Genomic DNA, 22,786 nt, shown 5'->3' on the forward strand with positions numbered 1-22,786 from the left:
TACGGATTCTCCTGCACAGTGGCAGATATGTAAATACAGGGTTTCCGTACCATTTCTTGCGCATTACGGTTCGAACACTCGAACACCTATACGGATTCTCTTGCACAGTGGCAGATATGTAAATACGGGGTTTACATACCATTTCTTGCGCATTATGGTTCGAACACTCGAACACCTATACGGATTCTCCTGCATAGTGGCAGATATGTAAATACGGGGTTTCGGGACCATTTCTTGCACATTACGGTTCGAACACTCGAACACCTATACGGATTCTCCTGCACAGTGGCAGATATGTAAATACGGGGTTTACATACCATTTCTTGCGCATTACGGTTCGAACACTCGAAAACCTATACGAATTCTCCTGCACAGTGGCAGATATGTAAATGCAGGGTTTCCGTACCATTTCTTGCGCATTACGGTTCGAACACTCGAACACCTATACGGATTCTCCTGCACAGTGGCAGATATGTAAATACGGGGTTTACATACCATTTCTTGCGCATTACGGTTCGAACACTCGAACACCTATACGGATTCTCTTGCACAGTGGCAGATATGTAAATACGGGGTTTCCGTACCATTTCTTGCGCATTACGGTTCGAACACTCGAACACCTATACGGATTCTCCTGCACAGTGGCAGATATGTAAATACGGGGTTTACGTAACATTTCTTGCGCATTACGGTTCGAACACTCGAACACCTATACGGATTCTCCTACACAGTGGCAGATATGTAAATACGGGGTTTCCGTACCATTTCTTGCGCATTACAGTTCGAACACTCGAACACCTATACGGATTCTCCTGCACTGTGGCAGATATGTAAATACGGGGTTTACATACCATTTCTTGCGCATTACGGTTCGAACACTCGAACACCTATACGGATTCTCCTGCACAGTGGCAGATATGTAAATACGGGGTTTACGTAACATTTCTTGCGCATTACGGTTCGAACACTGGAACACCTATACGGATTCTCCTGCACAGTGGCAGATATGTAAATACAGGGTTTCCGTACCATTTCTTGCGCATTACGGTTCGAACACTCGAACACCTATACGGATTCTCCTGCACAGTGGCAGAAATGTAAATACGGGGTTTACGTAACATTTCTTGCGCATTACGGTTCGAACACTCGAACACCTATACGGATTCTCCTGCACAGTGGCAGATATGTAAATACAGGGTTTCCGTACCATTTCTTGCGCATTACGGTTCGAACACTCGAACACCTATACGGATTCTCCTGCACAGTGGCAGATATGTAAATACGGGGTTTACATACCATTTCTTGCGCATTATGGTTCGAACACTCGAACACCTATACGGATTCTCCTGCATAGTGGCAGATATGTAAATACGGGGTTTCGGGACCATTTCTTGCACATTACGGTTCGAACACTCGAACACCTATACGGATTCTCCTGCACAGTGGCAGATATGTAAATACGGGGTTTACATACCATTTCTTGCGCATTACGGTTCGAACACTCGAAAACCTATACGAATTCTCCTGCACAGTGGCAGATATGTAAATGCAGGGTTTCCGTACCATTTCTTGCGCATTACGGTTCGAACACTCGAACACCTATACGGATTCTCCTGCACAGTGGCAGATATGTAAATACAGGGTTTCCGTACCATTTCTTGCGCATTACGGTTCGAACACTCGAACACCTATACCGATTCTCCTGCACAGTGGCAGATATGTAAATACGGGGTTTCCGTACCATTTCTTGCGCATTACGGTTCGAACACTCGAACACCTATACGGATTCTCCTGCACAGTGGCAGATATGTAAATACGGGGTTTACATACCATTTCTTGCGCATTACGGTTCGAACACTCGAACACCTATACGGATTCTCTTGCACAGTGGCAGATATGTAAATACGGGGTTTCCGTACCATTTCTTGCGCATTACGGTTCGAACACTCGAACACCTATACGGATTCTCCTGCACAGTGGCAGATATGTAAATACGGGGTTTACGTAACATTTCTTGCGCATTACGGTTCGAACACTCGAACACCTATACGGATTCTCCTACACAGTGGCAGATATGTAAATACGGGGTTTCCGTACCATTTCTTGCGCATTACGGTTCGAACACTCGAACACCTATACGGATTCTCCTGCACTGTGGCAGATATGTAAATACGGGGTTTACATACCATTTCTTGCGCATTACGGTTCGAACACTCGAACACCTATACGGATTCTCCTGCACAGTGGCAGATATGTAAATACGGGGTTTACGTAACATTTCTTGCGCATTACGGTTCGAACACTGGAACACCTATACGGATTCTCCTGCACAGTGGCAGATATGTAAATACAGGGTTTCCGTACCATTTCTTGCGCATTACGGTTCGAACACTCGAACACCTATACGGATTCTCCTGCACAGTGGCAGAAATGTAAATACGGGGTTTACGTAACATTTCTTGCGCATTACGGTTCGAACACTCGAACACCTATACGGATTCTCCTGCACAGTGGCAGATATGTAAATACAGGGTTTCCGTACCATTTCTTGCGCATTACGGTTCGAACACTCGAACACCTATACGGATTCTCCTGCACAGTGGCAGATATGTAAATACGGGGTTTACATACCATTTCTTGCGCATTATGGTTCGAACACTCGAACACCTATACGGATTCTCCTGCATAGTGGCAGATATGTAAATACGGGGTTTCGGGACCATTTCTTGCACATTACGGTTCGAACACTCGAACACCTATACGGATTCTCCTGCACAGTGGCAGATATGTAAATACGGGGTTTACATACCATTTCTTGCGCATTACGGTTCGAACACTCGAAAACCTATACGAATTCTCCTGCACAGTGGCAGATATGTAAATGCAGGGTTTCCGTACCATTTCTTGCGCATTACGGTTCGAACACTCGAACACCTATACGGATTCTCCTGCACAGTGGCAGATATGTAAATACAGGGTTTCCGTACCATTTCTTGCGCATTACGGTTCGAACACTCGAACACCTATACCGATTCTCCTGCACAGTGGCAGATATGTAAATACGGGGTTTCCGTACCATTTCTTGCGCATTACGGTTCGAACACTCGAACACCTATACGGATTCTCCTGCACAGTGGCAGATATGTAAATACGGGGTTTACATACCATTTCTTGCGCATTACGGTTCGAACACTCGAACACCTATACGGATTCTCTTGCACAGTGGCAGATATGTAAATACGGGGTTTCCGTACCATTTCTTGCGCATTACGGTTCGAACACTCGAACACCTATACGGATTCTCCTGCACAGTGGCAGATATGTAAATACGGGGTTTACGTAACATTTCTTGCGCATTACGGTTCGAACACTCGAACACCTATACGGATTCTCCTACACAGTGGCAGATATGTAAATACGGGGTTTCCGTACCATTTCTTGCGCATTACGGTTCGAACACTCGAACACCTATACGGATTCTCCTGCACTGTGGCAGATATGTAAATACGGGGTTTACATACCATTTCTTGCGCATTACGGTTCGAACACTCGAACACCTATACGGATTCTCCTGCACAGTGGCAGATATGTAAATACGGGGTTTACGTAACATTTCTTGCGCATTACGGTTCGAACACTGGAACACCTATACGGATTCTCCTGCACAGTGGCAGATATGTAAATACAGGGTTTCCGTACCATTTCTTGCGCATTACGGTTCGAACACTCGAACACCTATACGGATTCTCCTGCACAGTGGCAGAAATGTAAATACGGGGTTTACGTAACATTTCTTGCGCATTACGGTTCGAACACTCGAACACCTATACGGATTCTCCTGCACAGTGGCAGATATGTAAATACAGGGTTTCCGTACCATTTCTTGCGCATTACGGTTCGAACACTCGAACACCTATACGGATTCTCTTGCACAGTGGCAGATATGTAAATACGGGGTTTACATACCATTTCTTGCGCATTATGGTTCGAACACTCGAACACCTATACGGATTCTCCTGCATAGTGGCAGATATGTAAATACGGGGTTTCGGGACCATTTCTTGCACATTACGGTTCGAACACTCGAACACCTATACGGATTCTCCTGCACAGTGGCAGATATGTAAATACGGGGTTTACATACCATTTCTTGCGCATTACGGTTCGAACACTCGAAAACCTATACGAATTCTCCTGCACAGTGGCAGATATGTAAATGCAGGGTTTCCGTACCATTTCTTGCGCATTACGGTTCGAACACTCGAACACCTATACGGATTCTCCTGCACAGTGGCAGATATGTAAATACAGGGTTTCCGTACCATTTCTTGCGCATTACGGTTCGAACACTCGAACACCTATACCGATTCTCCTGCACAGTGGCAGATATGTAAATACGGGGTTTCCGTACCATTTCTTGCGCATTACGGTTCGAACACTCGAACACCTATACGGATTCTCCTGCACAGTGGCAGATATGTAAATACGGGGTTTACATACCATTTCTTGCGCATTACGGTTCGAACACTCGAACACCTATACGGATTCTCTTGCACAGTGGCAGATATGTAAATACGGGGTTTCCGTACCATTTCTTGCGCATTACGGTTCGAACACTCGAACACCTATACGGATTCTCCTGCACAGTGGCAGATATGTAAATACGGGGTTTACGTAACATTTCTTGCGCATTACGGTTCGAACACTCGAACACCTATACGGATTCTCCTACACAGTGGCAGATATGTAAATACGGGGTTTCCGTACCATTTCTTGCGCATTACGGTTCGAACACTCGAACACCTATACGGATTCTCCTGCACAGTGGCAGATATGTAAATACGGGGTTTACATACCATTTCTTGCGCATTACGGTTCGAACACTCGAACACCTATACGGATTCTCCTGCACAGTGGCAGATATGTAAATACGGGGTTTACGTAACATTTCTTGCGCATTACGGTTCGAACACTGGAACACCTATACGGATTCTCCTGCACAGTGGCAGATATGTAAATACAGGGTTTCCGTACCATTTCTTGCGCATTACGGTTCGAACACTCGAACACCTATACGGATTCTCCTGCACAGTGGCAGAAATGTAAATACGGGGTTTACGTAACATTTCTTGCGCATTACGGTTCGAACACTCGAACACCTATACGGATTCTCCTGCACAGTGGCAGATATGTAAATACAGGGTTTCCGTACCATTTCTTGCGCATTACGGTTCGAACACTCGAACACCTATACGGATTCTCCTGCACAGTGGCAGATGTGTAAATACGGGGTTTACATACCATTTCTTGCGCATTACGGTTCGAACACTCGAACACCTATACGGATTCTCCTGCACAGTGGCAGATATGTAAATACGGGGTTTCGGGACCATTTCTTGCACATTACGGTTCGAACACTCGAACACCTATACGGATTCTCCTGCACAGTGGCAGATATGTAAATACGGGGTTTACATACCATTTCTTGCGCATTACGGTTCGAACACTCGAAAACCTATACGAATTCTCCTGCACAGTGGCAGATATGTAAATGCAGGGTTTCCGTACCATTTCTTGCGCATTACGGTTCGAACACTCGAACACCTATACGGATTCTCCTGCACAGTGGCAGATATGTAAATACAGGGTTTCCGTACCATTTCTTGCGCATTACGGTTCGAACACTCGAACACCTATACCGATTCTCCTGCACAGTGGCAGATATGTAAATACGGGGTTTCCGTACCATTTCTTGCGCATTACGGTTCGAACACTCGAACACCTATACGGATTCTCCTGCACAGTGGCAGATATGTAAATACGGGGTTTACATACCATTTCTTGCGCATTACGGTTCGAACACTCGAACACCTATACGGATTCTCTTGCACAGTGGCAGATATGTAAATACGGGGTTTCCGTACCATTTCTTGCGCATTACGGTTCGAACACTCGAACACCTATACGGATTCTCCTGCACAGTGGCAGATATGTAAATACGGGGTTTACGTAACATTTCTTGCGCATTACGGTTCGAACACTCGAACACCTATACGGATTCTCCTACACAGTGGCAGATATGTAAATACGGGGTTTCCGTACCATTTCTTGCGCATTACGGTTCGAACACTCGAACACCTATACGGATTCTCCTGCACAGTGGCAGATATGTAAATACGGGGTTTACATACCATTTCTTGCGCATTACGGTTCGAACACTCGAACACCTATACGGATTCTCCTGCACAGTGGCAGATATGTAAATACGGGGTTTACGTAACATTTCTTGCGCATTACGGTTCGAACACTGGAACACCTATACGGATTCTCCTGCACAGTGGCAGATATGTAAATACAGGGTTTCCGTACCATTTCTTGCGCATTACGGTTCGAACACTCGAACACCTATACGGATTCTCCTGCACAGTGGCAGAAATGTAAATACGGGGTTTACGTAACATTTCTTGCGCATTACGGTTCGAACACTCGAACACCTATACGGATTCTCCTGCACAGTGGCAGATATGTAAATACAGGGTTTCCGTACCATTTCTTGCGCATTACGGTTCGAACACTCGAACACCTATACGGATTCTCCTGCACAGTGGCAGATGTGTAAATACGGGGTTTACATACCATTTCTTGCGCATTACGGTTCGAACACTCGAACACCTATACGGATTCTCCTGCACAGTGGCAGATATGTAAATACGGGGTTTCGGGACCATTTCTTGCACATTACGGTTCGAACACTCGAACACCTATACGGATTCTCCTGCACAGTGGCAGATATGTAAATACGGGGTTTCCGTACCATTTCTTGCGCATTACGGTTCGAACACTCGAACACCTATACGGATTCTCCTGCACAGTGGCAGATATGTAAATACGGGGTTTCCGTACCATTTCTTACGCATTACGGTTCGAACACTCGAACACCTATACGGATTCCCCTACACAGTGGCAGATATGTAAATACGGGGTTTCCGTACCATTTCTTGCGCATTACGGTTCGAAAACTCGAACACCTATACGGATTCTCCTGCACAGTGGCAGATATGTAAATACGGGGTTTCCGTACCACTTCTTGCGCATTACGGTTCGAACACTCGAACACCTATACGGATTCTCCTGCACAGTGGCAGATATGTAAATACGGGGTTTCCGTACCATTTCTTGCGCATTACGGTTCGAACACTCGAACACCTATATGGATTCTCCTGCACAGTGGCAGATATGTAAATACGGGGTTTACATACCATTTCTTTCGCATTACGGTTCGAACACTCGAACACCTATACGGATTCCCCTGCACAGTGGCAGATATGTAAATACGGGGTTTCCGTACCATTTCTTGCGCATTACGGTTCGAACACTTGAACACCTATACGGATTCTCGTGCACAGTGGCAGAAATGTAAATACGGGGTTTCCGTACCATTTCTTGCGCATTAAGGTTCGAACACTCGAACACCTATACGGATTCTCCTGCACAGTGGCAGATATGTAAATACGGGGTTTACATACCATTTCTTGCGCATTACGGTTCGAACACTCGAACACCTATACGGATTCTCTTGCACAGTGGCAGATATGTAAATACGGGGTTTCCGTACCATTTCTTGCACATTACGGTTCGAACACTCGAACACCTATACAGATTCTCCTGCACAGTGGCAGATATGTAAATACGGGGTTTACGTAACATTTCTTGCGCATTACGGTTCGAACACTCGAACACCTATACGGATTCTCCTGCACAGTGGCAGATATGTCAATACGGGGTTTCCGTACCATTTCTTGCGCATTACGGTTCGAACACTCGAACACCTATACGGATTCTCCTGCACAGTGGCAGATATGTAAATACGGGGTTTACATACCATTTCTTGCGCATTATGGTTCGAACACTCGAACACCTATACGGATTCTCCTACATAGTGGCAGATATGTAAATACGGGGTTTCGGGACCATTTCTTGCACATTACGGTTCGAACACTCGAACACCTATACGGATTCTCCTGCACAGTGGCAGATATGTAAATACGGGGTTTACATACCATTTCTTGCGCATTACGGTTCGAACACTCGAACACCTATACGGATTCTCTTGCACAGTGGCAGATATGTAAATACGGGGTTTCCGTACCATTTCTTGCGCATTACGGTTCGAACACTCGAACACCTATACGGATTCTCCTGCACAGTGGCAGATATGTAAATACGGGGTTTACATACCATTTCTTGCGCATTACGGTTCGAACACTCGAACACCTATACGGATTCTCCTGCACAGTGGCAGATATGTAAATACGGGGTTTACGTAACATTTCTTGCGCATTACGGTTCGAACACTGGAACACCTATACGGATTCTCCTGCACAGTGGCAGATATGTAAATACAGGGTTTCCGTACCATTTCTTGCGCATTACGGTTCGAACACTCGAACACCTATACGGATTCTCCTGCACAGTGGCAGAAATGTAAATACGGGGTTTACGTAACATTTCTTGCGCATTACGGTTCGAACACTCGAACACCTATACGGATTCTCCTGCACAGTGGCAGATATGTAAATACAGGGTTTCCGTACCATTTCTTGCGCATTACGGTTCGAACACTCGAACACCTATACGGATTCTCCTGCACAGTGGCAGATATGTAAATACGGGGTTTACATACCATTTCTTGCGCATTATGGTTCGAACACTCGAACACCTATACGGATTCTCCTGCATAGTGGCAGATATGTAAATACGGGGTTTCGGGACCATTTCTTGCACATTACGGTTCGAACACTCGAACACCTATACGGATTCTCCTGCACAGTGGCAGATATGTAAATACGGGGTTTACATACCATTTCTTGCGCATTACGGTTCGAACACTCGAAAACCTATACGAATTCTCCTGCACAGTGGCAGATATGTAAATGCAGGGTTTCCGTACCATTTCTTGCGCATTACGGTTCGAACACTCGAACACCTATACGGATTCTCCTGCACAGTGGCAGATATGTAAATACAGGGTTTCCGTACCATTTCTTGCGCATTACGGTTCGAACACTCGAACACCTATACGGATTCTCCTGCACAGTGGCAGATATGTAAATACGGGGTTTCCGTACCATTTCTTACGCATTACGGTTCGAACACTCGAACACCTATACGGATTCTCCTGCACAGTGGCAGATATGTAAATACGGGGTTTACATACCATTTCTTGCGCATTACGGTTCGAACACTCGAACACCTATACGGATTCTCTTGCACAGTGGCAGATATGTAAATACGGGGTTTCCGTACCATTTCTTGCGCATTACGGTTCGAACACTCGAACACCTATACGGATTCTCCTGCACAGTGGCAGATATGTAAATACGGGGTTTACGTAACATTTCTTGCGCATTACGGTTCGAACACTCGAACACCTATACGGATTCTCCTACACAGTGGCAGATATGTAAATACGGGGTTTCCGTACCATTTCTTGCGCATTACGGTTCGAACACTCGAACACCTATACGGATTCTCCTGCACAGTGGCAGATATGTAAATACGGGGTTTACATACCATTTCTTGCGCATTACGGTTCGAACACTCGAACACCTATACGGATTCTCCTGCACAGTGGCAGATATGTAAATACGGGGTTTACATACCATTTCTTGCGCATTACGGTTCGAACACTCGAACACCTATACGGATTCTCTTGCACAGTGGCAGATATGTAAATACGGGGTTTCCGTACCATTTCTTGCGCATTACGGTTCGAACACTCGAACACCTATACGGATTCTCCTACACAGTGGCAGATATGTAAATACGGGGTTTCCGTACCATTTCTTGCGCATTACGGTTCGAACACTCGAACACCTATACAGATTCTCCTGCACAGTGGCAGATATGTAAATACGGGGTTTACGTAACATTTCTTGCGCATTACGGTTTGAACACTCGAACACCTATACGGATTCTCCTGCACAGTGGCAGATATGTAAATACGGGGTTTCCGTACCATTTCTTGCGCATTACGGTTCGAACACTCGAACACCTATACGGATTCTCCTGCACAGTGGCAGATATGTAAATACGGGGTTTACATACCATTTCTTGCGCATTATGGTTCGAACACTCGAACACCTATACGGATTCTCCTGCACAGTGGCAGATATGTAAATACAGGGTTTCCGTACCATTTCTTGCGCATTACGGTTCGAACACTCGAACACCTATACGGATTCTCCTGCACAGTGGCAGAAATGTAAATACGGGGTTTACGTAACATTTCTTGCGCATTACGGTTCGAACACTCGAACACCTATACGGATTCTCCTGCACAGTGGCAGATATGTAAATACAGGGTTTCCGTACCATTTCTTGCGCATTACGGTTCGAACACTCGAACACCTATACGGATTCTCCTGCACAGTGGCAGATATGTAAATACGGGGTTTACATACCATTTCTTGCGCATTATGGTTCGAACACTCGAACACCTATACGGATTCTCCTGCATAGTGGCAGATATGTAAATACGGGGTTTCGGGACCATTTCTTGCACATTACGGTTCGAACAATCGAACACCTATACGGATTCTCCTGCACAGTGGCAGATATGTAAATACGGGGTTTACATACCATTTCTTGCGCATTACGGTTCGAACACTCGAAAACCTATACGAATTCTCCTGCACAGTGGCAGATATGTAAATACAGGGTTTCCGTACCATTTCTTGCGCATTACGGTTCGAACACTCGAACACCTATACGGATTCTCCTGCACAGTGGCAGATATGTAAATACAGGGTTTCCGTACCATTTCTTGCGCATTACGGTTCGAACACTCGAACACCTATACCGATTCTCCTGCACAGTGGCAGATATGTAAATACGGGGTTTCCGTACCATTTCTTGCGCATTACGGTTCGAACACTCGAACACCTATACGGATTCTCCTGCACAGTGGCAGATATGTAAATACGGGGTTTACATACCATTTCTTGCGCATTACGGTTCGAACACTCGAACACCTATACGGATTCTCTTGCACAGTGGCAGATATGTAAATACGGGGTTTCCGTACCATTTCTTGCGCATTACGGTTCGAACACTCGAACACCTATACGGATTCTCCTACACAGTGGCAGATATGTAAATACGGGGTTTCCGTACCATTTCTTGCGCATTACGGTTCGAACACTCGAACACCTATACGGATTCTCCTGCACAGTGGCAGATATGTAAATACGGGGTTTACATACCATTTCTTGCGCATTACGGTTCGAACACTCGAACACCTATACGGATTCTCCTGCACAGTGGCAGATATGTAAATACAGGGTTTCCGTACCATTTCTTGCGCATTACGGTTCGAACACTCGAACACCTATACGGATTCTCCTGCACAGTGGCAGATATGTAAATACGGGGTTTACGTAACATTTCTTGCGCATTACGGTTCGAACACTGGAACACCTATACGGATTCTCCTGCACAGTGGCAGATATGTAAATACAGGGTTTCCGTACCATTTCTTGCGCATTACGGTTCGAACACTCGAACACCTATACGGATTCTCCTGCACAGTGGCAGAAATGTAAATACGGGGTTTACGTAACATTTCTTGCGCATTACGGTTCGAACACTCGAACACCTATACGGATTCTCCTGCACAGTGGCAGATATGTAAATACAGGGTTTCCGTACCATTTCTTGCGCATTACGGTTCGAACACTCGAACACCTATACGGATTCTCCTGCACAGTGGCAGATATGTAAATACGGGGTTTACATACCATTTCTTGCGCATTATGGTTCGAACACTCGAACACCTATACGGATTCTCCTGCATAGTGGCAGATATGTAAATACGGGGTTTCGGGACCATTTCTTGCACATTACGGTTCGAACACTCGAACACCTATACGGATTCTCCTGCACAGTGGCAGATATGTAAATACGGGGTTTACATACCATTTCTTGCGCATTACGGTTCGAACACTCGAAAACCTATACGAATTCTCCGGCACAGTGGCAGATATGTAAATGCAGGGTTTCCGTACCATTTCTTGCGCATTACGGTTCGAACACTCGAACACCTATACGGATTCTCCTGCACAGTGGCAGATATGTAAATACAGGGTTTCCGTACCATTTCTTGCGCATTACGGTTCGAACACTCGAACACCTATACCGATTCTCCTGCACAGTGGCAGATATGTAAATACGGGGTTTCCGTACCATTTCTTGCGCATTACGGTTCGAACACTCGAACACCTATACGGATTCTCCTGCACAGTGGCAGATATGTAAATACGGGGTTTACATACCATTTCTTGCGCATTACGGTTCGAACACTCGAACACCTATACGGATTCTCTTGCACAGTGGCAGATATGTAAATACGGGGTTTCCGTACCATTTCTTGCGCATTACGGTTCGAACACTCGAACACCTATACGGATTCTCCTGCACAGTGGCAGATATGTAAATACGGGGTTTACGTAACATTTCTTGCGCATTACGGTTCGAACACTCGAACACCTATACGGATTCTCCTACACAGTGGCAGATATGTAAATACGGGGTTTCCGTACCATTTCTTGCGCATTACGGTTCGAACACTCGAACACCTATACGGATTCTCCTGCACAGTGGCAGATATGTAAATACGGGGTTTACATACCATTTCTTGCGCATTACGGTTCGAACACTCGAACACCTATACGGATTCTCCTGCACAGTGGCAGATATGTAAATACGGGGTTTACGTAACATTTCTTGCGCATTACGGTTCGAACACTGGAACACCTATACGGATTCTCCTGCACAGTGGCAGATATGTAAATACAGGGTTTCCGTACCATTTCTTGCGCATTACGGTTCGAACACTCGAACACCTATACGGATTCTCCTGCACAGTGGCAGAAATGTAAATACGGGGTTTACGTAACATTTCTTGCGCATTACGGTTCGAACACTCGAACACCTATACGGATTCTCCTGCACAGTGGCAGATATGTAAATACAGGGTTTCCGTACCATTTCTTGCGCATTACGGTTCGAACACTCGAACACCTATACGGATTCTCCTGCACAGTGGCAGATATGTAAATACGGGGTTTACATACCATTTCTTGCGCATTATGGTTCGAACACTCGAACACCTATACGGATTCTCCTGCATAGTGGCAGATATGTAAATACGGGGTTTCGGGACCATTTCTTGCACATTACGGTTCGAACACTCGAACACCTATACGGATTCTCCTGCACAGTGGCAGATATGTAAATACGGGGTTTACATACCATTTCTTGCGCATTACGGTTCGAACACTCGAAAACCTATACGAATTCTCCTGCACAGTGGCAGATATGTAAATGCAGGGTTTCCGTACCATTTCTTGCGCATTACGGTTCGAACACTCGAACACCTATACGGATTCTCCTGCACAGTGGCAGATATGTAAATACAGGGTTTCCGTACCATTTCTTGCGCATTACGGTTCGAACACTCGAACACCTATACCGATTCTCCTGCACAGTGGCAGATATGTAAATACGGGGTTTCCGTACCATTTCTTGCGCATTACGGTTCGAACACTCGAACACCTATACGGATTCTCCTGCACAGTGGCAGATATGTAAATACGGGGTTTACATACCATTTCTTGCGCATTACGGTTCGAACACTCGAACACCTATACGGATTCTCTTGCACAGTGGCAGATATGTAAATACGGGGTTTCCGTACCATTTCTTGCGCATTACGGTTCGAACACTCGAACACCTATACGGATTCTCCTGCACAGTGGCAGATATGTAAATACGGGGTTTACGTAACATTTCTTGCGCATTACGGTTCGAACACTCGAACACCTATACGGATTCTCCTACACAGTGGCAGATATGTAAATACGGGGTTTCCGTACCATTTCTTGCGCATTACGGTTCGAACACTCGAACACCTATACGGATTCTCCTGCACAGTGGCAGATATGTAAATACGGGGTTTACATACCATTTCTTGCGCATTACGGTTCGAACACTCGAACACCTATACGGATTCTCCTGCACAGTGGCAGATATGTAAATACGGGGTTTACGTAACATTTCTTGCGCATTACGGTTCGAACACTGGAACACCTATACGGATTCTCCTGCACAGTGGCAGATATGTAAATACAGGGTTTCCGTACCATTTCTTGCGCATTACGGTTCGAACACTCGAACACCTATACGGATTCTCCTGCACAGTGGCAGATATGTAAATACGGGGTTTACATACCATTTCTTGCGCATTACGGTTCGAACACTCGAACACCTATACGGATTCTCCTGCACAGTGGCAGATATGTAAATACGGGGTTTACGTAACATTTCTTGCGCATTACGGTTCGAACACTGGAACACCTATACGGATTCTCCTGCACAGTGGCAGATATGTAAATACAGGGTTTCCGTACCATTTCTTGCGCATTACGGTTCGAACACTCGAACACCTATACGGATTCTCCTGCACAGTGGCAGAAATGTAAATACGGGGTTTACGTAACATTTCTTGCGCATTACGGTTCGAACACTCGAACACCTATACGGATTCTCCTGCACAGTGGCAGATATGTAAATACAGGGTTTCCGTACCATTTCTTGCGCATTACGGTTCGAACACTCGAACACCTATACGGATTCTCCTGCACAGTGGCAGATATGTAAATACGGGGTTTACATACCATTTCTTGCGCATTATGGTTCGAACACTCGAACACCTATACGGATTCTCCTGCATAGTGGCAGATATGTAAATACGGGGTTTCGGGACCATTTCTTGCACATTACGGTTCGAACACTCGAACACCTATACGGATTCTCCTGCACAGTGGCAGATATGTAAATACGGGGTTTACATACCATTTCTTGCGCATTACGGTTCGAACACTCGAAAACCTATACGAATTCTCCTGCACAGTGGCAGATATGTAAATGCAGGGTTTCCGTACCATTTCTTGCGCATTACGGTTCGAACACTCGAACACCTATACGGATTCTCCTGCACAGTGGCAGATATGTAAATACAGGGTTTCCGTACCATTTCTTGCGCATTACGGTTCGAACACTCGAACACCTATACCGATTCTCCTGCACAGTGGCAGATATGTAAATACGGGGTTTCCGTACCATTTCTTGCGCATTACGGTTCGAACACTCGAACACCTATACGGATTCTCCTGCACAGTGGCAGATATGTAAATACGGGGTTTACATACCATTTCTTGCGCATTACGGTTCGAACACTCGAACACCTATACGGATTCTCTTGCACAGTGGCAGATATGTAAATACGGGGTTTCCGTACCATTTCTTGCGCATTACGGTTCGAACACTCGAACACCTATACGGATTCTCCTGCACAGTGGCAGATATGTAAATACGGGGTTTACGTAACATTTCTTGCGCATTACGGTTCGAACACTCGAACACCTATACGGATTCTCCTACACAGTGGCAGATATGTAAATACGGGGTTTCCGTACCATTTCTTGCGCATTACGGTTCGAACACTCGAACACCTATACGGATTCTCCTGCACAGTGGCAGATATGTAAATACGGGGTTTACATACCATTTCTTGCGCATTACGGTTCGAACACTCGAACACCTATACGGATTCTCCTGCACAGTGGCAGATATGTAAATACGGGGTTTACGTAACATTTCTTGCGCATTACGGTTCGAACACTGGAACACCTATACGGATTCTCCTGCACAGTGGCAGATATGTAAATACAGGGTTTCCGTACCATTTCTTGCGCATTACGGTTCGAACACTCGAACACCTATACGGATTCTCCTGCACAGTGGCAGATATGTAAATACGGGGTTTACATACCATTTCTTGCGCATTACGGTTCGAACACTCGAACACCTATACGGATTCTCTTGCACAGTGGCAGATATGTAAATACGGGGTTTCCGTACCATTTCTTGCGCATTACGGTTCGAACACTCGAACACCTATACGGATTCTCCTGCACAGTGGCAGATATGTAAATACGGGGTTTACGTAACATTTCTTGCGCATTACGGTTCGAGCACTCGAACACCTATACGGATTCTCCTACACAGTGGCAGATATGTAAATACGGGGTTTCCGTACCATTTCTTGCGCATTACGGTTCGAACACTCGAACACCTATACGGATTCTCCTGCACAGTGGCAGATATGTAAATACGGGGTTTACATACCATTTCTTGCGCATTACGGTTCGAACACTCGAACACCTATACGGATTCTCCTGCACAGTGGCAGATATGTAAATACGGGGTTTACGTAACATTTCTTGCGCATTACGGTTCGAACACTGGAACACCTATACGGATTCTCCTGCACAGTGGCAGATATGTAAATACAGGGTTTCCGTACCATTTCTTGCGCATTACGGTTCGAACACTCGAACACCTATACGGATTCTCCTGCACAGTGGCAGAAATGTAAATACGGGGTTTACGTAACATTTCTTGCGCATTACGGTTCGAACACTCGAACACCTATACGGATTCTCCTGCACAGTGGCAGATATGTAAATACAGGGTTTCCGTACCATTTCTTGCGCATTACGGTTCGAACACTCGAACACCTATACGGATTCTCCTGCACAGTGGCAGATATGTAAATACGGGGTTTACATACCATTTCTTGCGCATTATGGTTCGAACACTCGAACACCTATACGGATTCTCCTGCATAGTGGCAGATATGTAAATACGGGGTTTCGGGACCATTTCTTGCACATTACGGTTCGAACACTCGAACACCTATACGGATTCTCCTGCACAGTGGCAGATATGTAAATACGGGGTTTACATACCATTTCTTGCGCATTACGGTTCGAACACTCGAAAACCTATACGAATTCTCCTGCACAGTGGCAGATATGTAAATGCAGGGTTTCCGTACCATTTCTTGCGCATTACGGTTCGAACACTCGAACACCTATACGGATTCTCCTGCACAGTGGCAGATATGTAAATACAGGGTTTCCGTACCATTTCTTGCGCATTACGGTTCGAACACTCGAACACCTATACCGATTCTCCTGCACAGTGGCAGATATGTAAATACGGGGTTTCCGTACCATTTCTTGCGCATTACGGTTCGAACACTCGAACACCTATACGGATTCTCCTGCACAGTGGCAGATATGTAAATACGGGGTTTACATACCATTTCTTGCGCATTACGGTTCGAACACTCGAACACCTATACGGATTCTCTTGCACAGTGGCAGATATGTAAATACGGGGTTTCCGTACCATTTCTTGCGCATTACGGTTCGAACACTCGAACACCTATACGGATTCTCCTGCACAGTGGCAGATATGTAAATACGGGGTTTACGTAACATTTCTTGCGCATTACGGTTCGAACACTCGAACACCTATACGGATTCTCCTACACAGTGGCAGATATGTAAATACGGGGTTTCCGTACCATTTCTTGCGCATTACGGTTCGAACACTCGAACACCTATACGGATTCTCCTGCACAGTGGCAGATATGTAAATACGGGGTTTACATACCATTTCTTGCGCATTACGGTTCGAACACTCGAACACCTATACGGATTCTCCTGCACAGTGGCAGATATGTAAATACGGGGTTTACGTAACATTTCTTGCGCATTACGGTTCGAACACTGGAACACCTATACGGATTCTCCTGCACAGTGGCAGATATGTAAATACAGGGTTTCCGTACCATTTCTTGCGCATTACGGTTCGAACACTCGAACACCTATACGGATTCTCCTGCACAGTGGCAGAAATGTAAATACGGGGTTTACGTAACATTTCTTGCGCATTACGGTTCGAACACTCGAACACCTATACGGATTCTCCTGCACAGTGGCAGATATGTAAATACAGGGTTTCCGTACCATTTCTTGCGCATTACGGTTCGAACACTCGAACACCTATACGGATTCTCCTGCACAGTGGCAGATGTGTAAATACGGGGTTTACATACCATTTCTTGCGCATTACGGTTCGAACACTCGAACACCTATACGGATTCTCCTGCACAGTGGCAGATATGTAAATACGGGGTTTCGGGACCATTTCTTGCACATTACGGTTCGAACACTCGAACACCTATACGGATTCTCCTGCACAGTCGCAGATATGTAAATACGGGGTTTCCGTACCATTTCTTGCGCATTACGGTTCGAACACTCGAACACCTATACGGATTCTCCTGCACAGTGGCAGATATGTAAATACGGGGTTTCCGTACCATTTCTTACGCATTACGGTTCGAACACTCGAACACCTATACGGATTCCCCTACACAGTGGCAGATATGTAAATACGGGGTTTCCGTACAATTTCTTGCGCATTACGGTTCGAAAACTCGAACACCTATACGGATTCTCCTGCACAGTGGCAGATATGTAAATACGGGGTTTCCGTACCACTTCTTGCGCATTACGGTTCGAACACTCGAACACCTATACGGATTCTCCTGCACAGTGGCAGATATGTAAATACGGGGTTTCCGTACCATTTCTTGCGCATTACGGTTCGAACACTCGAACACCTATATGGATTCTCCTGCACAGTGGCAGATATGTAAATACGGGGTTTACATACCATTTCTTTCGCATTACGGTTCGAACACTCGAACACCTATACGGATTCCCCTGCACAGTGGCAGATATGTAAATACGGGGTTTCCGTACCATTTCTTGCGCATTACGGTTCGAACACTTGAACACCTATACGGATTCTCGTGCACAGTGGCAGAAATGTAAATACGGGGTTTCCGTACCATTTCTTGCGCATTACGGTTCGAACACTCGAACACCTATACGGATTCTCCTGCACAGTGGCAGATATGTAAATACGGGGTTTACATACCATTTCTTGCGCATTACGGTTCGAACACTCGAACACCTATACGGATTCTCTTGCACAGTGGCAGATATGTAAATACGGGGTTTCCGTACCATTTCTTGCACATTACGGTTCGAACACTCGAACACCTATACAGATTCTCCTGCACAGTGGCAGATATGTAAATACGGGGTTTACGTAACATTTCTTGCGCATTACGGTTCGAACACTCGAACACCTATACGGATTCTCCTGCACAGTGGCAGATATGTAAATACGGGGTTTCCGTACCATTTCTTGCGCATTACGGTTCGAACACTCGAACACCTATACGGATTCTCCTGCACAGTGGCAGATATGTAAATACGGGGTTTACATACCATTTCTTGCGCATTATGGTTCGAACACTCGAACACCTATACGGATTCTCCTACATAGTGGCAGATATGTAAATACGGGGTTTCGGGACCATTTCTTGCACATTACGGTTCGAACACTCGAACACCTATACGGATTCTCCTGCACAGTGGCAGATATGTAAATACGGGGTTTACATACCATTTCTTGCGCATTACGGTTCGAACACTCGAAAACCTATACGGATTCTCCTGCACAGTGGCAGATATGTAAATACAGCGTTTCCGTACCATTTCTTGCGCATTACGGTTCGAACACTCGAACACCTATACGGATTCTCCTGCACAGTGGCAGATATGTAAATACGGGGTTTACATACCATTTCTTGCGCATTACGGTTCGAACACTCGAAAACCTATACGAATTCTCCTGCACAGTGGCAGATATGTAAATACAGGGTTTCCGTACCATTTCTTGCGCATTACGGTTCGAACACTCGAACACCTATACGGATTCTCCTGCACAGTGGCAGATATGTAAATACAGGGTTTCCGTACCATTTCTTGCGCATTACGGTTCGAACACTCGAACACCTATACCGATTCTCCTGCACAGTGGCAGATATGTAAATACGGGGTTTCCGTACCATTTCTTGCGCATTACGGTTCGAACACTCGAACACCTATACGGATTCTCCTGCACAGTGGCAGATATGTAAATACGGGGTTTACATACCATTTCTTGCGCATTACGGTTCGAACACTCGAACACCTATACGGATTCTCTTGCACAGTGGCAGATATGTAAATACGGGGTTTCCGTACCATTTCTTGCGCATTACGGTTCGAACACTCGAACACCTATACGGATTCTCCTACACAGTGGCAGATATGTAAATACGGGGTTTCCGTACCATTTCTTGCGCATTACGGTTCGAACACTCGAACACCTATACCGATTCTCCTGCACAGTGGCAGATATGTAAATACGGGGTTTCCGTACCATTTCTTGCGCATTACGGTTCGAACACTCGAACACCTATACGGATTCTCCTGCACAGTGGCAGATATGTAAATACGGGGTTTACATACCATTTCTTGCGCATTACGGTTCGAACACTCGAACACCTATACGGATTCTCTTGCACAGTGGCAGATATGTAAATACGGGGTTTCCGTACCATTTCTTGCGCATTACGGTTCGAACACTCGAACACCTATACGGATTCTCCTGCACAGTGGCAGATATGTAAATACGGGGTTTACGTAACATTTCTTGCGCATTACGGTTCGAACACTCGAACACCTATACGAATTCTCCTGCACAGTGGCAGATATGTAAATGCAGGGTTTCCGTACCATTTCTTGCGCATTACGGTTCGAACACTCGAACACCTATACGGATTCTCCTGCACAGTGGCAGATATGTAAATACAGGGTTTCCGTACCATTTCTTGCGCATTACGGTTCGAACACTCGAACACCTATACCGATTCTCCTGCACAGTGGCAGATATGTAAATACGGGGTTTCCGTACCATTTCTTGCGCATTACGGTTCGAACACTCGAACACCTATACGGATTCTCCTGCACAGTGGCAGATATGTAAATACGGGGTTTACATACCATTTCTTGCGCATTACGGTTCGAACACTCGAACACCTATACGGATTCTCTTGCACAGTGGCAGATATGTAAATACGGGGTTTCCGTACCATTTCTTGCGCATTACGGTTCGAACACTCGAACACCTATACGGATTCTCCTGCACAGTGGCAGATATGTAAATACGGGGTTTACGTAACATTTCTTGCGCATTACGGTTCGAACACTCGAACACCTATACGGATTCTCCTACACAGTGGCAGATATGTAAATACGGGGTTTCCGTACCATTTCTTGCGCATTACGGTTCGAACACTCGAACACCTATACGGATTCTCCTGCACAGTGGCAGATATGTAAATACGGGGTTTACATACCATTTCTTGCGCATTACGGTTCGAACACTCGAACACCTATACGGATTCTCCTGCACAGTGGCAGATATGTAAATACGGGGTTTACGTAACATTTCTTGCGCATTACGGTTCGAACACTGGAACACCTATACGGATTCTCCTGCACAGTGGCAGATATGTAAATACAGGGTTTCCGTACCATTTCTTGCGCATTACGGTTCGAACACTCGAACACCTATACGGATTCTCCTGCACAGTGGCAGAAATGTAAATACGGGGTTTACGTAACATTTCTTGCGCATTACGGTTCGAACACTCGAACACCTATACGGATTCTCCTGCACAGTGGCAGATATGTAAATACAGGGTTTCCGTACCATTTCTTGCGCATTACGGTTCGAACACTCGAACACCTATACGGATTCTCCTGCACAGTGGCAGATGTGTAAATACGGGGTTTACATACCATTTCTTGCGCATTACGGTTCGAACACTCGAACACCTATACGGATTCTCCTGCACAGTGGCAGATATGTAAATACAGGGTTTCGGGACCATTTCTTGCACATTACGGTTCGAACACTCGAACACCTATACGGATTCTCCTGCACAGTCGCAGATATGTAAATACGGGGTTTCCGTACCATTTCTTGCGCATTACGGTTCGAACACTCGAACACCTATACGGATTCTCCTGCACAGTGGCAGATATGTAAATACGGGGTTTCCGTACCATTTCTTACGCATTACGGTTCGAACACTCGAACACCTATACGGATTCCCCTACACAGTGGCAGATATGTAAATACGGGGTTTCCGTACAATTTCTTGCGCATTACGGTTCGAAAACTCGAACACCTATACGGATTCTCCTGCACAGTGGCAGATATGTAAATACGGGGTTTCCGTACCACTTCTTGCGCATTACGGTTCGAACACTCGAACACCTATACGGATTCTCCTGCACAGTGGCAGATATGTAAATACGGGGTTTCCGTACCATTTCTTGCGCATTACGGTTCGAACACTCGAACACCTATATGGATTCTCCTGCACAGTGGCAGATATGTAAATACGGGGTTTACATACCATTTCTTTCGCATTACGGTTCGAACACTCGAACACCTATACGGATTCCCCTGCACAGTGGCAGATATGTAAATACGGGGTTTCCGTACCATTTCTTGCGCATTACGGTTCGAACACTTGAACACCTATACGGATTCTCGTGCACAGTGGCAGAAATGTAAATACGGGGTTTCCGTACCATTTCTTGCGCATTACGGTTCGAACACTCGAACACCTATACGGATTCTCCTGCACAGTGGCAGATATGTAAATACGGGGTTTACATACCATTTCTTGCGCATTACGGTTCGAACACTCGAACACCTATACGGATTCTCTTGCACAGTGGCAGATATGTAAATACGGGGTTTCCGTACCATTTCTTGCACATTACGGTTCGAACACTCGAACACCTATACAGATTCTCCTGCACAGTGGCAGATATGTAAATACGGGGTTTACGTAACATTTCTTGCGCATTACGGTTCGAACACTCGAACACCTATA

This window comes from Camellia sinensis, chromosome 12 (genome assembly GCF_055761805.1).
Source record: "Camellia sinensis isolate YWXY chromosome 12, ASM5576180v1, whole genome shotgun sequence".
In the NCBI taxonomy this organism is placed as follows: Eukaryota; Viridiplantae; Streptophyta; class Magnoliopsida; order Ericales; family Theaceae; genus Camellia; species Camellia sinensis.